This window comes from Branchiostoma floridae, chromosome 18, assembly GCF_000003815.2.
Source record: "Branchiostoma floridae strain S238N-H82 chromosome 18, Bfl_VNyyK, whole genome shotgun sequence".
In the NCBI taxonomy this organism is placed as follows: domain Eukaryota; kingdom Metazoa; phylum Chordata; class Leptocardii; order Amphioxiformes; family Branchiostomatidae; genus Branchiostoma; species Branchiostoma floridae.
Window position 1 is genome coordinate 4229539 of NC_049996.1, and position 20253 is coordinate 4249791.

Consider the following 20253-nt stretch of genomic DNA (forward strand, 5'->3'; position numbering starts at 1 on the left):
GGTTATTTACTATTTGGGCAAAAACAAAATTCCATTATTATGATTCTAGACAGGCTACTATGCCTAAAAGCTGATTAATGCAATTTGAATGTAGATATTCTATTGTTAGATATGTTAGTTAGGTAAGTGTACGCAGAGAATCTTGATTAATGTAGAAAGAGATGAGTTTCAAGCCTTATATGAAAGAGGCTTATAATCTTCTGAAATTGAAAATCAAGAAAATAGATGGATATCAACCTGCTACTTAGTATCTATAGCCTTCACAACTGTGAAGACAGGCCAACTATCTTAATTTTGAAAAATCCTGAAATCCTAAAAGTTCACTCAACATTAAACCAAAAGGAAGGAGGGATAGAATCGGAGTTGTAATTAACATGTAGCTACAATATAATATGTCAGTCATATCATATCATTTATAGATGTATTGTAATTTCAAATTATATGCAATGATTGTATTTTAATAATATTGTACCAATTGATATGCACGTAATACTATGTACTCATTTGTGGGCCACGACACCAGCATATCGCTGCCTGTGTCCCACGTGTATTGAATTGTTTGCAATTTCAATAAATCAAATCAAATCAAATCAATCAATCAGAGATATGTAGGATTCCTGTTGAACTATTAGCCCTCAATGCAACATAATGTTAGCTGTACCGTTGGTGATAAGAGCAGAAGGAGAAGAACAGAAGGAAAAATCCTTCAAGTTGTCACTAGTACAGACATTTCACTAAATGCACGTAATAGACTATGTTGCACTTGGGGTGAAAAATACCAAATAGAAATCTCCTTAAAATGGAATGTGGGTGACCTTATCTTGGAGTTAAGGTCTCGGACTGGAGTTTCTTTTACGATTTCGGAGGTTGGCGGACAACCTCAGGCTGAAGGGCTACAGTTCCGCTAGTAAACGTAGGACGCGAAACTTAATCAATATGGTGGAAAGCCGTTTACTGCGTCTTTCCGACAAACCTATTGGTATCGTCTGTTGCCTCTTCATTTCGGGTAGAATATGTAATAAAATTTTAATTTTGGACCCGAAAAGTATCATTTTTTGACACTTTTTTGATCGAAGCTGCTTGGAAAAAACGAATTTTCCCAGGATAACGGCCTACGTGGTAGAAAAGCTAAATTCTTCATGTTTGTGTAAAATGAAAATAAAGAAATTCCACTGACGCTACCACCGCCACAACTAGGACAGCCTTATTACCCGCAAGGGTATCGACTGGCTGTGGTTCAAGGTAAAGATTCAAGGTATTAAAAGATAACTTTTTTTGCAATCTCCGATGACGTAATTTCTTCGAAATCGCATGAAAAACGATGCTATTTGGGTCATCAGGCGAAAAAACCGCATCACCGTTGCAGCGGACCAATACAAATACGGTTTCGCTGGCCGACCAACTACTCCTCGCACAAAAATAATACAACCCACTGGCTTTTCAGGAAATACGACAAATCTATGCTCAGCTATAACGATCACCAAGCAATAGGGAGCAAAAGTTAGGGAGACACCAGCGCATTTCCGGCCTATTTCTACATCATTGCGTCAACTCCGGTCAGATTTGAACTCCGACCCGGAACCTTAAGGCAGTCTTCACAAATTTGAAGACTGGCAATAAATTTATTAATCAAAAAGTTAACTAACGTACAAACCAAAAGCTACAACATTAATGTAGGCTCTAAGAGAGGGAAGAAGTGGGAGGGCAGCAAAGTTCAACATGTGTATAGAATACTAGACAGTAAGTATACAAGTCAGATCAGAAAGATACAAACAATTATTCCTGAGAGAGAGCTGCTGTATCTTGAGGAATTCAGATGGACAAGGGAGCACTCTCTGAAGAAGGAGATCTTCAAAAGTCCAATATCCATACAAAATTAAGGCATTTAGATTTCTTTATCTAATATGACTCAGAGCAGAATTGGAAAAAAACAAAACTTTAAGATCTAAGCATGCCCTACAGGAGTTTAGTGATAGTCTTAACAACTTTATAACTAATAATTTCAAAACATTTTAAGTTTAAAAGAACTCTAAGAAAAGATGGAAACATAAAATCACCTACTTGTAGTCTTTGCTATAAGTTCTGGATCATAATGGTATACAAAACCATGCAGGAAGAAAGTTTAGAACCAAATAAACTGTTTCAACAGAGGAGTTATTGAGTTATTCTTTTGCTGAGTTATTCTTTGATATGGATGGATAGAAAGTGACTATTATTGTTATTTGATATATAAATCTGAAAATGAACAGAAAAGCTTAGAGTTCATGCTCCACCAAAAGGGTACTTTTTTCAAATGAAAAGATTTTGCTCAACATCCCCCTTGATGATTTTAAGACCTTCAAGCAAGATCTGTTCAAACAAAATCAATATTTCATTTCTCTTACAATTTATTGACTTGTGCATTTGTTTCATTTGCATTTAACTGAAATTTCTTGAAGTAAGACAGGCAGTGGAAAAATAATAGAAATGGACTGTTGAATGGCCATAATAGCACAGCCTGGTACAAAACTTTTCAACTGCCTAGAAGAGTGGTATATAGGTGAAAAGAAATTCATTTGAAGATTTTTCATGTCACCAAGAAAAAGCTGAATGAGATTCTCTGAAGAAAGACAAATTTATAATGAACTAAGGAAAACTAAAAGAACAAGCTAGAAATAGATTGTTAGTATGTCAGAACCAGAGTTAGATGCATCACAAAGGATTATAAGACATTGTAAGCACTTTTGTCTGCTAAAAGGTGGTATAAGAAGAGCAAGACAATCCCAATTCTTAGTGTAGTCAGGAGAGAAATAATTAGTGCATAAAAATTATATAAAATTTCATCATAGAAAGATACAGTCCATCAAGACTAATACTATTAGGCATGTCATTTATACAATGACAAATTGAATGCAAGAATCAATTTAAGAATAGGCAACTTTTTTTGCCATCTATAGTTAGACTGCTGGGTCAACGACCTTTAGTGCACTTCAAGGCACAATGTTTTTTTTTTTTCTGCAGGCAACATTGAGAAGACACTGTCAGGTTTTGGTTTGTCTAATAGAAATGAAAATAGGTTGGAAAGGTCACACATGCTATAGGTCTTGCAACTTTGCAAAGAGAAGTGTTTAGGCTAGACTGTTTAAGAATTAAGATTCATGATGATTTTTGATTAAGAGAGTAAGCCAGAAATTTTCATCTCAGATTCAGTACAAGAGATATCAAACTTAAGGTGGTTTTCTTTCTCAAAAGAAACTTTGTACAAAAAAGTCATGATAAAGAAAAAGTTTCTAACTCTGAAAGAGTCTGATTCAAAGTTATCATGGGTGAAAGGTCACCAACTGTCACCAGATGAAATCCATGATGATGATGATGACAAAGACACAAAACCCAAATGCAGATATCTACAGGTATCTGTTTGTTGTCTTTTGAAGATCCTTTCTTGATTACTTATTTGTAATTTACCAACACATACTTCTTAAATTGATTTTAATTTATACTTATACTTCTTGATTACTTCTTACTGTTTCTAAGTTCATGGCAACATTGTACATTGCAACATTGCTTTTTTTCATACATATTTCTGTACTTCAAGTCACTTCAATGTCATCTTTCTTTTCATTTATAAATCTCACTGATGCCATATTAGTAGCACTGTTGTGGTCTAGTTCTTACTCCTATGTCATCTAAATATAGGCAATAAGCACAATAAATAATTAGATTTTTCCTGACAAAAATCTAATGTAACTATTTACAAAAGAAAGAAAATTTATTTGATATACCCCCATCCCCCAAAAAAAATCATCAAAAAAGGCAAATGTAATGACATGTGTAAAACATTCTATTAATGACATAATTGTACCTGGATTTTTATGCATGCTGATGACTTTATCTATATGCCTGTAATTTGTCATAACACACTGTTTATAGCAAAGCAAGCATGAAATCATCAAACTTTACAGTCAGTAGGTAAGAATGTGCAAAACTACCATACAATTTACATTGTAGTATCTGCCATATCTGGGCCTACAGGACAAGTATTATACTGCAAGTTTGTCCTACCACATTGTAGACATGTTCAAAGCTTCTTGGTGTTGAGGAACTCACAGAAGTTGTACAGTCTATTTGGGTCTTGTTTTGCTCCATGTACAAGAAGAAAAAAACTGCTGTTGTCAGAGTTGCACTTCTCTGGCCACAGACTTCAGCAGGTCTGTACCAAACACAGAATGTAACATTTGGAATTTCACTCAGACTATGTCGTTGTCAATAAACTTGTTAAGAAAATGAGTAAAATGATTAAAAAACCTCAACCATTGTAGCTAGATTGTGAGACAATACAATATTAATGCATTCTATCACATTCATGTAACATTACAGCTTCTAAACTCAAAGACTTACTGAAGAATTTCTGGTCCTGAAGAACTCAGAGAAGTGAGGTGTTGTCCAGGTCCTGGTTTCTTCAGAGTAGAGTAGAAAGTTGTGACACTGACAGTGTGTCAGGACTTCTCTCAGGGCACGTCACTTCAGTTGTTCTGTATACAAGATACAGTTAAAAAGGAAACATGTAGTAATTTAATAATATTAATAATAATTCAAAGCTCATTCACAATGCCCAAAAAGGCTTAGGGCATTATAGCTTACTGTTACAGTTACGATTGAAAAATCTTATGTACATTTAATGGTACTGGTAGTAATTGTAGTTGACTGGTTTATCCAAAATTAGATTTCATTCTAACCTGGCTTCAATCCTTTCCCAGAGCCTTGTTCCACCTTATATTTGGCCATCCCTACTTTCCTCTTTTGTAGGCAAGTTAATGCTGAGGATCATCTAGTGGAGAAAAAAAAATGCAACACATACTATTGTCATTAGAAGTCCAATCTTACATCATATTCATTAAACTTTTTTTATCTATCCTGTTAAAAAGAGAAACAAACAATAAAACAAAATCTTTTACTTTCCTGTATGCCAGTCAAGAGTTTTAAAACTATAAAATGTCCTATTGTTAGAGCAAGGTCTGTTCAACATAATAAAAATCCATATTTTGACAATAGAACCCACCTCTGGTCCAGCATGTTGAAGTCTTTATGAAGCTGTCTGTCTGTCTCTTCTGTGTTGAGACCTGTGCAGCTGTTTTCAAAACACAAATATCTGATAAATGTCTTGAAATGATCAGATGTCCTACGATGATACTTTTGATCATTATTCCAATCAAAACATAACGTTATTTTTTGATAGATATTCAAGCACTTAACTCACCTTTGAGTCTTGCATTGCAATGTTTACATTCACACCGCACAAACAAATCCAACTTCAACTCCAACAAACACGATTCTGTGTCTCCAGATCCAAGACTAAGAACCAAGTTTATGTGTGTGAACCCCGCACGAGTTTGTCTGGCATTTTCAAAGACATGTTCGGCAAACAACGACAAAGAACGAGGGAATGGAACAAACTTCCATGGAACTTGCCCCCCTCCCCCTTCGGTTCGCGAGGAAGGAAACTGCACTGTAAACCCTGATATTTTTTTTTCCTTCTGTGTCCGATTAGAAGCTATTTGAAGGTACAGAAATCATTTGAAAGCCACAAGAATGTGTTCGGCAAACAACTAGTTCGCAAAGTCGGGAATTGTGTCACAACTACAGGGTGATGACGATAGAAATACATAAAGGGGGAAAGTTTGGGAAACCGGAAGTAACTTTTCGGCTGTTTATCATAGTTAATAGTTAACCAGTATGCCTATTAAAAAAAAACGACAGCCAGTTCAAAGTCTTAACTCCTACATACATTCACAATCTGTACTTACTAGAATGCAAGTCGTTTCCATTGTTAAGAAAAGGCCGCCTTTGCTATCAGCTGAGGTTTCACAAAGGTACAGTGTGCACGTGTGGTGCTGACCTTGGTGCTGATTACACCATCCGTAGCTGAGAATCTCATGCACTTTGTACATGGATCGCTAGAGGACGCTGCTGCATGGTGCAGTTCATTTGATTACATGACTGAGATGCACGGTCTAACAGCGATTTCCAACGGTTCATATTCAAACTGCACGCACAGCCTGCACTATTGTTATAAGCTGTATGTTAATTACTTTCAAAGCGTTATAAGGACTCCATCGTGCATATTCAAGTCTTTTTTCTGTAACATATTTTTTGGGAGAATCGTTCAGACATCCCCACTTTTAGGATGCCCTACGTTAACCTTGGAGGAGTACAAATCCCTCCCTCCTTTTCGATGTTATTCATTACTCCAAACGACCAGGCCTGTTCCATGCTATTAATTAATTTTGAACGGCCGCAATATGCAGAACTGTCTGAGATTTCAGCACCTTCAGAATTGATGCAAGGTCAGACCTTTTCCAGGCTATATAGACCCCTTTTCTGTATCCTCACAGTCGGGCATGTTCCAGGCTATCATCCCATTTCGAATGGCCGCACGGTCAGGCCTGTTTTAAAAGTTGATTGGTACTGACCTTGGTGCTCGGAGTGATAATGACAGCCAGAGCAAAGAAACCTCCAGAGGACCATGCAGTTTGTATATGAATTGCAAGAGGTCGCTGCTGCATGGTCTGTTACTGTCCTCGGGTGATTTACATACAGTACAAAATATATTTTCTATCCCCACACTGCTGTAGTTGTGTGTATGTTGGAAGATAGTAATTTTATAAAAACAGCGTCCTCACCTTCAAGTCTTTCCTCCTGTGTTTTGACAAAAAGTGTGAAAATCGGACCCAAATTTGCCCAGCTGCAATGCTTGACTTTATAGAAGAACAGACCCCTTCTCCTAATTTTTCTCACTACCTCGTAAAATGGCCATATATACTTGTTTAATGATTACTTATCGATAAGACCTCCGTCAACTCAGAATTAAAATTTCAGTCACATCAGATAAACTGCCCAGCTTACAAGTGAGTTATATGTTCGATCTAGATGTTTGATAACAGTTTACGAACTATTTTATCATCAAGCAAATTGATTGTTATCTACGTAGCTTGTACTAATTTATCACCAGGCATATTGAATGACACCCTTAGAGCAACGCAAAGTAGACCACACAGCCGTGGCCTCTTGCGATATAGCTCCAAAGTGCAGCGTTATACTTTCCTATGAGTGATGTAATGCAGTTGCGTGCGTTAGTCAAGGAAGTCAGGGTACCAATTACCAAGAAAGTTAACTCACTCTCAAGTTTCAACTGTCTAGTATTAAATTACGTAGCTACATGTATCTAATAGACACCAGATTACGTCATTTCCAAAAATAATTCCATCAGGGTGGTAGGTCATTTTACTCAACCAGGTAACATTACCTGGCAGCGGACGAGAAACGAGAAGCAGAACTCCAGTTTGAAATTCAGCAGATGATATTAACTGGTTGTGTCAAAGAAAACTATACCATCCTATCAAGTTCACGGCAGTCTTACTGTTTTTGACACTTCATTATCTATTGCGTTACTACGCTAGCCTATGGATGTATTTAACTTAAGACCCTTCAGCTGCGCCCTCCAGCGATATATCTGTAAAAAGCAACGTTAGAAAGTTTTGCATGCAGTTTCCATTTGGATCACTAGATGGCGCTGCTGAGTGGTCTAAAATACATTGACACAAAATTAGGCATAGAGACGCCTTTTCCTTTTTATTCAATTGTTTATTACCTCCATGAAATGCCATGGAATGGAGGTTATATTTTCTGTTATGTGTCTCTATCTGTGTAGATGATTACTCAAGAACAGCTAAATGGATTGGTTTCATACTTGTTGTGTTGGTGGGGTGTGATGAAAGCTCGAATCGATGAGATTTTGGGAGCCGTATCTGTAGTTATAATCGATGTAATAATATCAGAAATCACCCCTATATTTGAGATATATTGGTACAGGCATCGTGCTTTATGTGTTTGTTAATGGATCCAAGCAGATGGTGAGGTGACAGCTGCTTGGGGAACCCCGAGTTTTTTTAATATGATGATTAGCGGTGCACACCCCAGTTTATTTGGGGTCTCAAATCGAGGCTGCGCACCCTCAAGTCGAGAGGCCGTCTCTTCAAGAAAATAAATCTAAAGCAGAAAAGCCGTATATGGGAATGAAGGGTATCACTCCAGCTTTAAGAACAGCCGGTTTTCAGTTTCTTCACTCTCTCTACTTGTCATAATTTTGGGGGGAGAAAAGTTTTTTTCACGTAAAAAAGTATGCAAAAAAAGGGGAATTTTGACGTGGAAATAAACCCATCACCTATATTTTAGTCATGAAAATGACTGATATTGTCGGAAAGAGAATACATCTAAGATTAATCAAGCAAAAAATAAAGAAAATCGTAACACTGAGATTTTTACAATAACCCGACGCGCGAGGCATAGCAACACGGCTCACAGACCGCATATGGACGGGGAATCTGGGACAACGGGCAAATCACTTCCAACGCGTAGAAATACAAGGAAGTGACACTCGGGCCCAAAACCAATTTGCACCAAAACACATCGCTTCTTACGCTTTTTAGCCATGCCAGTATTAAATGCCACTCCGCAGCAGATTATGAGAAATTTGATCTCAAACACGGACCCTCGAGACCCTTTCGTCACATTTTTGTCGCGCACTATCTCGGATCCCTGTCGCGGAAGAATTGGTGTGCGCACCGTTAGTTTTATTTGTGTCTGCTTAGGATATCATGGAGATGTGAAGCGTAAGTATAATTGTAAGAAGTTGAGGTACATTTAACGATAATGCTTAACAGGTATGGATGTCTCACATACTGTACTGCTGATTTGAGTGACATGGTGATTAAAATGCCATTAGGTCCTCTCATCTGGGTTGGGTGTCAGAAATTTTAGGGGCGACACAGATGTTCTGATTTTGTTACCATAAGGGACAGTTGTTAGTTGTCTCTTTCGTAGCCAATGGTACTTGTTTTTTAGCAGACGGGGTTGGCGCCAAGTATTCATCTTACAGTTGGTGTAGGTCTGTCAGAGGAAAGTGTGCATCTCGTTTTTGTACCGTGTGAACAGCTGATGTTATGACATATTGGTGGAAAATCAAATCACCATCTGACTAAAGTTGGCCACATCCCTTCTTCTTTCTGAGTTTCCCAACTTCCTCCCACCACACAGCTCTGAGGCACATAGTCGAACCTCAATAATGCTGACAACCTTAGACATTTTAAATGTTAAACATCAAGCTTAAGGAACACCACGCTACCATATGCCGTCGACCTCTTAAACGCACAGTACACAATTAAGTGTCACATTTTGATAATTACTAATCAGATGGACATCCTCTGTGTCATTAAATAAATACACCACTTCTTTCCCATAACATTTATATTATATAACCATTACTCTCAAATACAACCGACTATAAACATACATACCATCCACAAAAAAGCAATACATATTTCATGGAGGTATGAGGTCCCCGAACTCTAGTTCATTTATTCAATCAATCGATCTATGAATCAACGATTCCTTTCTTTACTCGCTTGTTCACTCACTCATTCATGCATTAAGTTAATACATCCAAATACAACCACAAATGACACTTTGGCTTCCGCTAAGTGCAATTTATTACATCTAGCTTATGATCTTTAAATATTGGATGTATTTGAAATTGCTTTTTCTACAATGATAACATTCAATACCACCTAATATTAACAAGTATTGACCATGAAATACATAGCAAAAATGAGACAGGTTTACTGTACTGATAAATTATATACTTAAGATATGTAATTTTGAATCCAGGTTACTACGAGTTTAAGAAGTTCTGGTTAAAATCCTAACAATTTATTAATTTGCAATGATATGAAACACATAGATTTTCATCACGCCATAATCTCATACAACGATGATAAAACAATACACAATAACGCTAATGTGAACAATATGACATGATATTAATATTATCAGTAGTCCTGTTGATAGCCCGTGTGGCCAGGCCTGTTCCAGGCTATCAGTTCACTCTGAATGGTCACACAGTCAGGCCTGTTCCAGGCTATCATTTCCTTTTGAATGGCCACACAGTCAGGCCTGTCCAAGGCTATGAGTTCCCTCTGAATGTTCACACAGTCAGGCCTGTTCCAGGCTATCATTTCCTTTTGAATGGCCACACAGTCAGGCCTGTTCCAGGCTTTCGGTTCCCTCTGAATGGCCACACAGTCAGGCCTGTTCCAGGCTATCGGTTCCCTCTGAATAGCCACACAGTCAGGCCTGTTCCAGGCTATAAGTTCTCTCTGAATGGCCACACAGTCAGGCCTGTTCCAGGCTATCAGTTCCCTCTGAATGGCCACTGAGTCAGGCCTGTTCCAGGCTATCAGTTTTCTCTGAATGGCCACACAGTCAGGCCTGTTCCAGGCTATCAGTTCCCTCTGAATGGCCACACAGTCAGGCCTGTTCCAGGCTATAAGTTCCCTCTGAATGGCCACACAGTCAGGCCTGTTCCAGGCTATCAGTTCCCTCTGAATGACCACACAGTCAGGCCTGTTCCGTGCTATCAGTTTCCTCTGAATGGCCACACAGTCAGGCCTGTTCCTGGCTATCACTTCATTTTGAATGACCACACATTCAGCCCTGTTCCAGGGATATTACTACGACCCAGCCCTGAAGTTTTTATAGTGGCTTTAGTTTTATAAAAAAATATTTCAAAGGGTTGGTTGTATATATAAATGTAATACAATGCAGGTAGTAAAAAAATATCAAGGTAATAGGGAAAGGTAGTCTCTTACCTTAATCAATTATTGTTTTTTTTTAATTTCTAACACAATTTTTTTTTAAATAAACATAAAGTTGACTCTCATCATTCCACCGGCTACGTGAAGACTAACACAATAAAAACAGTTCGAAAATAGTTTCATCGGGTTGGTGGAATATAGGATATAAGCTAGAAGCTCTGACGAAGATGTCTGAGAGACATGGAAACTCATGTGTTCGTCTCAGGAATTATTTTGAATAACGAGACACGTGAAACATGCAAACTACAGAGATTAATGCTGCATTAGTGGGTCTCTTTAGATTGCCAACTTGCGTTGTCTAAGATTACCGTTTAAGTGGGCAGTATGAGAGACAACGTTACCGATTCACGTTGATGTGTCTACAAAACACGTGCATTGCATATTGAAAAAGTCAATCAACCAAAATATGACGGAGTACTGTTATTTTACCAGCTTGATCGTGAAACCGTCAGTGTGTTTGTATCAACAGAAGTGTTTTGGTTTGAAAAAAAATGTTTGCATGAAATATCGTTTAATGTCAACATTTTACAAAGCTAAGCAATAAAACTGTATTTCAGATATCTGTATTTTGCTTGAATTCAAATCGAGTCTTTTTTTTAAGTCGTGCTCGGTCATATAACATATCTTTATCTATGTTTAGGGTAATGGCAATTTGTTCTTTTCACCAATCATGCATGTCCATGTATTCTGCAAAAGAATCGCTGGAGGACGGTGCTAGACCGTGCACACGTTAATGTCAACAGCACCATGCAGCAGCACCCTCTAGCGATTCATCTTTAAAGTGCATGGAGTTATCTGCTAAGGACGACGTTTTAGGACGGTCAGTACCCCCTTGAAACTTTTCTTTAATTTTCTAATTTTTAAACATGTCATTTTCAGTGCTCTATATACAATGTCAATAGTGACAATGCATATTTCCCGCAGAAGCTATACAGGGCTCATTTTTCACACTGCGAAAATCTTTTATACTTAGAAAAAGACTGAAAAAAACGTTTTTAAAAATTTAATGTTAAAAGAGTAGGTAAATGTAGATAGGCATACGTAATGCCATAGCCTTTTTGAAGCGGTAGGGGCAGTGGGTTGTTATCAACTGTGTCTAGTACACGATATTGGAAGGCAGAGCCAAACCCTTTCTTTTCATTTCCCTTTACTTCCCCACCGAAGTCAGGTACCCAATTTTACACCTGGGTGTTAACATCGGACTTACCCAATGGTACGGGATCAGTGGCAGTACAGGAATCAAACCCAGAACCTTTGGGTTTGAATTTGTTTGAAATGCCTTTTTTTTGGTGGAGGCAACTTTTGACAGGAATTTTTTTTATAAGAGATCAGAACAAAATTATTTGGAAGTTTCGAAATTGTAATGTTATAAAGTGTTAATAAATGGCAGATAGTGACTTAAACTTTATTCAAATTTCGACGTAAACAATAGTGAGTCAGTGAAATTTGGAAGGATGATAAAAAATCACAAAGAATCATTTGTACTTGATGATAATGATGATTACCATTGTCACAAATGAAAACATCACAATCAACAAACATCCATCACTTATGCTTACGCATTGTTTCTCTACTCACTACAGTCAGTATATCCACTTTTACTGGTAAGACAATCACTCTTGCCACTACTATTACATTACTACTAATACTGCAATAATCACCACCACTATGCTGTGATTGCTACAATGACAATAGATTCCACTGCAACAACCATTATTACCACTGCACTACTATTACTGATTCAGAAGTGAAATCACTTACATAACGTTACATTAAAATTTGTACATTTTTTGTGGCTACCACCAAGCCTTTTCAGATCTTTTTAAAGCAACAAACATGCCATTCTTCCACAGAACTCAATTCTTTGGTTTGTTGATCAAAGACACTTTGTGGTTATTCAGTGCTATAATCAACGAATCTAGACACATTCATACAGCTTCCGGCTGCCGTGTGTACTCTTACATTTCGGTACATCTACAGGCCACCAGCAAGCTTACAGCCTTACTACTCACCTGTGCGTACTCTAACATTTTGGTGCATCTACAGACCACCAGCAAGCTTACAGCCTTACTACTCACCTGTGTGTACTCTAACATTTCGGTACATCTACAGACCACCAGCAAGCTTACAGCCTTACTACTCACCTGTGTGTACTCTAACATTTCGGTATATCTACAGACCACCAGCAAGCTTACAGCCTTACTACTCACCTGTGTGTACTCTAACATTTCGGTACATCTACAGACCACCAGCAAGCTTACAGCCTTACTACTCACCTGTGTGTACTCTAACATTTCGGTGCATCTACAGACCACCAGCAAGCTTACAACCTTACTACTCACCTGTGCGTACGGTGGCAGTTAGTCCTAACACCAGGACAGTTCGTTCCGTAGGAGTTATCTGTTGAATCTTCCTTCATCATGAATCTCGTATAGTCCAATACTTATTGGGGCATCCGTTATGTTCACTGGGTGTAGCAGAGTTGGCTATATCATGATAGATCATCGAAAATGCAGCTCTCAATGTTTGGTACTTTACATTTTGGAAAACTGGTTTAGATCAAAATAATGCAAGCCACCAAGGCAAGAACTATCACCCAGACCCAATTAACCTGGTGAAGCTTATGAGAACAGCTAAAGCTCACAACCTGCCCTGCGACGAGTTTACGTATACCCGGGCCCTTACACACTGAGTCGGCGGGCACCAGCCTTTTTTGTACACGCTGGTTTTGACTCGTCAGCCGGAGGTATTTCTTGGCTCCAAGACTTGTGAAGACGGACTCCATCGCGTTCCTGATTGCATATCTTCAAGACATCACCAGACGACTTACATATTGGCGCAAATCTGACCCTTTGAAACCCATGGAGTTGGTCTGTAAGCATGTATGCCCTGTTGTCTCGATTTTGGGACTTGATGCCACAAAAGGCTACACTCTTCTGACCCCTGCTCATGCGGATAGCGTTCTGGTAGTGTAGACGTTTGATCCTGTGGGCACCATAGGCAGCCATCTTCTGATCTACGGACCTTGTTTTCAAATCTCTTGACGCGTATGCAAATAGCCGAAATGGTTTTTGCTTCTGTAGTGCCGTTGTTGCATACACAGCACCACTAGCCTTCTTTTGTATTTCTGCAGCTCTATTTGTATAACCCTTACACGTGTTTAGACGGACAGGACGCCGGTAGAGCGTATTTTCCCATATTTTTGCATCCCTGTTGTTTGTGTCTAGATCACACTTGTGCAGGCGTACAGGGCTCCTGTAGAGCGCGTGGGCTGTTTGAATGTTTCGTACCTCGTAAAGTGCCACCTCCGCTCTTGCCGCGTAGAAAGTAGTGACGTCATCGTCTTCGTCTTGAGCATCAAGATCAGACAACTGCCACTCCCAGCGTTCAACGTTCTCGTCCTGGACGCAGTTTTCATACCTGACGTCAAGCGTCAGGGGCAGGGAGGACGGGCGCCAGTTTGCTTGCCGTGAGGTGTTCTGGTATATAGTTGTAGTACTCGTCTGGAATCTGCCAGTAGGGATTCTCGTCTGATGGCAGCGAGGAGCGCCGACATCGATATCCAGGGTTGTAGAAGTCAAAGAACTCGTCTGGAATCTGCCAGTAAGGATTTTCGAGTGTTGGCAGCGTAGACCACCGATATCGGTAACCAGGGTTGTTGAAGTCAAAGTAGTCGTCAGGAATTTCCCAATAGGCTGGGACGTCGCCTTCTGCTGTCAGACGTCGCCTATCGACTGTTGCACCCTTATCGTTGCCATGACTACCAGTTGGTATCACCCAACCTCTGATCGGGACGACAGGCAGGGCTAAAGGATCGATTGCGTCATCGGGTATCTCACAGTATGTTACGGGATCATTGTCATTGTCATCGCCATGACTACACAAGAACAGCCTTATTACCTGGTGGATAAAAGCCACTGTGGCCAGAAAGGCTGCCGCTGAGACCGTCAGAGCTATCACTAGCACGTGGTGATGGTCTTGTTCTGGTCGTGTTTGTGTCGGCATGAGTCGTGCTGTCGTCGTGCTGTCGGCTTGAGTAAGCGTCGGGATCGCATCCACATCTCTTGTTGGGAGGGAAGTCGTGGTGTTTGTTTTTAAACTGACGTCATCAGGTTTGTTGACGACAGTTGTGTTGCTCGTCAATAGTTCCTCCCTGTCGTCGCCAGTCTTGTTGATGGAGGTGGTGTTGCTTGGAAGTTGAACATGTACGGCGGAGTCTTCCTTTGTACGTTCCGTCGTAGTTAAGAGGGACCGGTATACCCTTTCTCCGCGGGTCAGAACGCATGTTACGTTCTTGGTGCTGTTGGTCTGAGTCGGAGAGTCCAGATCTGAAATTCCATTTTTATTAGACGAGAAGGAATCAAACACAACAGAGACCAGACGTACCATCTTGTTGTTCTTCCTCATAGTAATTGTAGCCAGTTCTACTGTAGATTCCTTACTTGTGGCCAGGTTCACAGGTGCTGTATCTGCGCCCAACCAAAAGCGCCTACACCATGGGATCACCGTGTTCCCGTATTGTGTGCCTTCCGTCATGACCATGAAGACAAACGGAGGTCTGGCCAATTATGATGACACGGCTACTAAAAAGCAGTTTTTCGCATATGTAGTCATATCCTGACTTTGGAAAAATGTCTTGTGTAGGTATGTCATGATGCAGCCACACGAAGTAGTCTGTTGAGGAATGTTGAGGAATCAACACGCCGTCTCGTTGACTCATTGACGTCCTCTCCTTGTTCCAGTAAGAAGTGGTGGCACATTGTCAAAATGTTCTTTTGTAGCAAAGCGAGCTCTACCATTCCCCCCTTAAAGTCGGGTCACTCTTATGTAACTGATTCTTGTGAAAAGGCAAGAATGTTCAATGATTTTTTTTCTGCTCAGGCCTCTGTGGATGACACCAAGGCAAGCCTTCCACAAATTGATTATCTTACCGACGTTCGTTTGTCAGAATGCTTTACTACACCTGCTGAGATTGAACTTTACGCATCGTCTTTAGATATATCTAAAGCATGTGGCTACGATAACGTCGACAACCGTTTTTTAAAACTTATATGTCCCCTTATATCTGACAAAATCGCTTACGTTTTCAACATATCTCTTTGCCATGGTGTCTTTCCAGAAGCCTGGAAACGGGCAAATGTGGTTCCTATTTTCAAAAAGGGAGATCCCGATGATGTATCTAATTACCGTCCCGTTTCTTTGCTACCTAGCTTGTCCAAAATCTTGGAAAAAATTGTATTTAAACACTTGTATAACCATATGATGTCCCAAAATCTACTTTATTCTCTCCAGTCCGGCTTTATCCGCGGAGATTCTACTGTTAATCAGCTCATTTGTATTACCGACAAAATTTTTGATGCTCTAGACTCAAACAGAGAAGTCAGAGCGGTTTACCTTGACTTTTCAAGAGCATTCGATAAAGTCTGGCATAAAGGCCTTATTTTTAAGCTGCAAAGAAACGGGGTTGACGGTTCAATCTTAAACTGGTTTTACAGTTATCTCTCTAGTAGAGAGCAAAGAGTTGTTATTGATGGACAATGTTCAGATTGGTGTTATGTTGGCGCAGGTGTACCTCAGGGTTCGGTGCTAGGTCCCCTACTGTTCCTTGTGTATATTAACGACATGGTGGATGGTTAAGTCACTTGCCCTTTTTTATTTGCGGACGACAGCTCCTTATTGGACATCGTGGAAAATCCCAACTCAACAGCCATTCGACTCAATAGTGATCTCATGAAGATTTCATCTTGGTCGGCAAGATGGCTTATGGAGCTAAATCCCTTAAAAACTGAAGAAATGCTTTTTTCCAAGAAATTAAATCCCCCTTACCATCCACCTCTTTTCCTCAACAACTGTGTTATTAAGTCCGTTAAATCTCATAAGCACATAGGAAGTTTTTTAACAACCACCATGTCTTGGGAAATGCAAATTTCAAATGTGATTTCCAAGACATCTAAACGAGTGTCTGCACTTAACAAATTGAAATTTAGATTACCTCGGACAGTACTTGATACCATTTATAAGTCCTTTATCCGTCCTCTTCTTGAGTACGCCGATATCATATGGCATGGATGTACGTTATGTGATTCCCAACGTTTAGAACGTGTTCAGTACGAATGTGCACTTACAGTCTCAGGGGCTGTAAGAGGTTCTTCTTACTCTTCGCTCCTTGCTGAACTTGGTTGGGAAAGACTTTCTGATCGGCGACACGTTCACTCCTTGGTCATGTTTTACAAGATTGTGAACGGCCATACTCGCCAGTATCTTAAGGACTTGATCCCTCCCGTAGTTTCTGTTTTTACTTCTCATAATCTCCGCAACAAACACAACCTACGGGTACCGATTTGCACTACAAGTCGATACCAAAAGTCTTTTATTCCTTATGCAACACAACACTGGAATGGTCTTGACACTGCTGTTCGTTCACTTAGCTTTTCACTGTATAAAAAACATTTAATGAAATTAGTACGCCCCTCCATCAATAGACATTTTAGCTACGGTCCTCGGTACACCTGCGCACTCCTTACACGCCTTCGCATAGGTACCTGCAGTCTAAACCAAAGTTTATTTATCCGAAATTTAGCTTCTAGTCCAGCCTGTAACTGTGGGTGTCGATGTGAAGGTGTTGTGCATTTTTTGTTATACTGCCCTACCTATCAACAATACAGAACCATTTTTTTCGACAATCTTCAAAACCTGCTAGGCAATTCTCTTGATTTCAATAGTTTATCTGAATCAGCCCGTATCCATTTACTTTTAAGGGGTTCAACTTTTCTGTCATATCATACAAACTGCAGTATCTTAAAATTAACCCAGTCATATATTGTACATACCAATCGTTTTGCAACTACCTTGTAACCTGACTATGTAAATAGCTGTGAATTGTTTGTTTCGATATTGTCACTTTATTTCCTCTTGTCAGTCATCCTTTTTTGAGAGGTGATGTGAATATTAGCTTACTGCTAGAGTGCATTACCTCTCTGTCCTGTCTGTACTTTGTTGTTCAACAATAAAAAAAAAAAAAAAAAAAAAAAAAAACACGCATGGAGCAAATGCCAAATCCGCTCAATCGTACTTGTACGAAAGACACATCCGACATCAACACGGCTTGCCATTTTCTAGTGCGGGGATCTTGTGCACTGAACAAGGCTTTCTTGCCAAGTTTGTACGCTACTGCCTTGTTCGGTAGCCAATTGTATTCGGTAGGAAGGTATAATATGTTATTGTTGCTCAGGTCTAGGTAACTGAGTTTGATCAGAGACACAAACGCATGCTTTTCGATAGTCTCTAGTCGGTTTGAAGACAAAATTAGCTCCTCTAAGTTTGTCAGTCCGTGGAACCAATCAGCGCACACATGTCGTAACAGATTATGTTTAAGATTCAGGAATTCCAACCCGGCCAGTCCTGCAAAGCTTCTTGACTCAATATCTTCGATCTTGTTGTGAGACAAAGACAGGATGTCTAGTACAGACGGATATCTTAATTCGGCGAAATAGTCATTTTTGATGTAGGATAGGGTGTTAAAGTCTAGGTACAAAGAGTATAAGTATAGAAACAAACTAAGGCTATTTGGTTTTATGTCTACAATGCCCCCCTCTACAAGAGTAAGGTGATCTACGCCTGAGTTGTTGCACAAGCCAAATGAATGCACAGACAACACTTTAAACGAATGACCTCTTACAGCTAGCCAGCTGCTATCAAGAGAGTACGTAATAGTGTACTCTTTGAAACCAATTTCTGGAGTGTGTTGTGTGTCCGTGCATAAAACACAAGAAGTATCCTCGAACGGTCCTTTTCCTTCAGCTAACCGCTGAGAATTTTGGTAGTGTAGACGCCCATAGAACCAGGATAAACCACTAGGAATACAGCAGTGGAACGCTGTTACTTTACAGCCGGGAATACAGGCTTGGGCCAGGACCGTACAAACCGTGAGGGTGAGAAGTATCCTCACGTCACAGCCCATCGTCCAGAGGTACATCAACAGTGAAACTAAAGCTGTTGTTTTTCAGGCATGTTACCTCTGAGGACAATTGCACTTTTGCGTTATTATATATAAAACACAAACACAGCGCTGTTATGAAATTATAGCACTCCGAAAGGGTGACATATTTTAGCTAGCATAGAATGTAGTGTACTTTTCTAATTTTTTTTAATCTTAGATACACAGCCTTGAAACTAGGAGGCTTCCGATTCAGAAGTACGTTTAAATGTTAAATATTAGACAGGATTGCATATTCTATGGTTCGTTTAGAATACAGCGCTAGATGTATGTTACTTTGCATCAAGATAAGCAGACTTCGACTAATACACTAGACACTACCTGTGCGAGAACTACCACCATCACATTGCCCATTACTAACAGCATGGTAACTTTAAAACCATGTTTATAATCTTTACGAAAAATATCAGGAAAATTTATTTTAAAAATATGATTAGGTTTGTAATGATCAATACAGATGTACCTGTTTGTGTTGTCAGGCGGTGTAACCATGGAAGCGTGCCATCAACCGAGAATGATGATCAGTGGGAGAATAGAAACGCATACTGTCTCCTTCGTGGTGCATCAGAGACTGAATATCAAAGTTGTCGCAGCATGCGTGATAGACTCCGCTCACATAAAACATTTTGCTGTTCTAGCCATGTTTCTGTAAGGCCTGCTCAGCTTTCCAACTGTTTGGAGTCTTTCCATCGAGTCATACAAAGAAAGCAGGGTATTGGTAGACACCGGCGATATGATCCCAGATTGCCCTATCAGCTTAGAGGTGTTGCACAGACAACCTATCAGAACACTCGGCAAAAACCGTTATCCAAGAACCTTGATAACAAACCGTGGAGCAAATCCGCCTAAACTGTTGTTTCCTTCTACCTGGTTTAGTAGATGATTGTACACCTTGAGAATCAGCCGGGTTCAAAGCAAGTTTCTAAGTACAATAAGACCTATGATGAGTCTAGAAGCTGCAGAACAACAAAATGTGTTTTGGATATTCAGAAGAATTGTATCTTACTACCGGTAGGTTATACGAGTAGGTTATACATGTCTGTGTGCTGATAATCCTTTGTTTTGAAGTAAAAAGCCTCGTGGTTTTATACACTATTTGCACGCTGATTGCGCAGTGCATTCAGAGATAAGAATGAAGGTAGTTCCGTAGCCATTATGAGGCAGTAGCTAGAAACATTGGGCTGTTAATAAGTTGACATGGGATTTCAGCCAATCTTTTGCAGTCCATCCGGATACTAGGCTTTTATTCCTAACTTAAGCTTGGCCAAAGTCCCCTATTGCTGTTCACTCTATGTACACATTTTGTCACTCGAAAGTGGAAAGTCGTTTAAAGTGCAATTCCCATGGGCACAAAATTGACGGCATGTCAGGTGTTTCGAACGTAGGGCCTCTTGGTTCTGAATCAAACACCCTAACCATTACACCGACGCGACACCACTGGTACATACGGATACGGGATGATGCGCCCCCCAAAACAGCTAATAGAACCAGATATTAGAAACATGTTATTCCACAAGTATGACTAAGCCCTCACAGACTAAGGCGGCGCTTTGAGGCTATTCTTGCAGA

The 20253-nt window shown here is 39.8% G+C and overlaps 2 long non-coding RNA genes across 4 annotated transcripts in view; both read right to left on the reverse strand.

The window, feature by feature from the left end:
- Positions 1–3537, reverse strand: part of LOC118405327 — a 21436-nt gene extending 17899 nt beyond the window's left edge. The window contains exons 1-2 of the long non-coding RNA XR_004829886.1: positions 3525–3537; positions 3451–3453 (exon numbers count right to left, since the gene is read on the reverse strand). This is a non-coding gene — a long non-coding RNA (uncharacterized LOC118405327). The remainder of the gene's footprint in view (positions 1–3450; positions 3454–3524) is intronic.
- Positions 3538–3807: 270 nt separating this feature from the next.
- On the reverse strand, positions 3808–5865 carry LOC118405317. Of its 3 annotated transcripts, none has more exons than XR_004829875.1 (5): positions 5784–5865; positions 5039–5107; positions 4716–4807; positions 4378–4511; positions 3808–4189 (listed from the first exon to the last, which is right to left on the reverse strand). It is a non-coding gene; the product is annotated as an uncharacterized LOC118405317 (long non-coding RNA). The 3 variants fall into 3 exon arrangements; XR_004829876.1 differs by lacking the exon at positions 5784–5865 and adding an exon at positions 5237–5605 and having other exon boundaries at positions 4716–4796; XR_004829874.1 differs by lacking the exon at positions 5784–5865 and adding an exon at positions 5237–5602.
- Positions 5866–20253: the final 14388 nt, after the last annotated feature.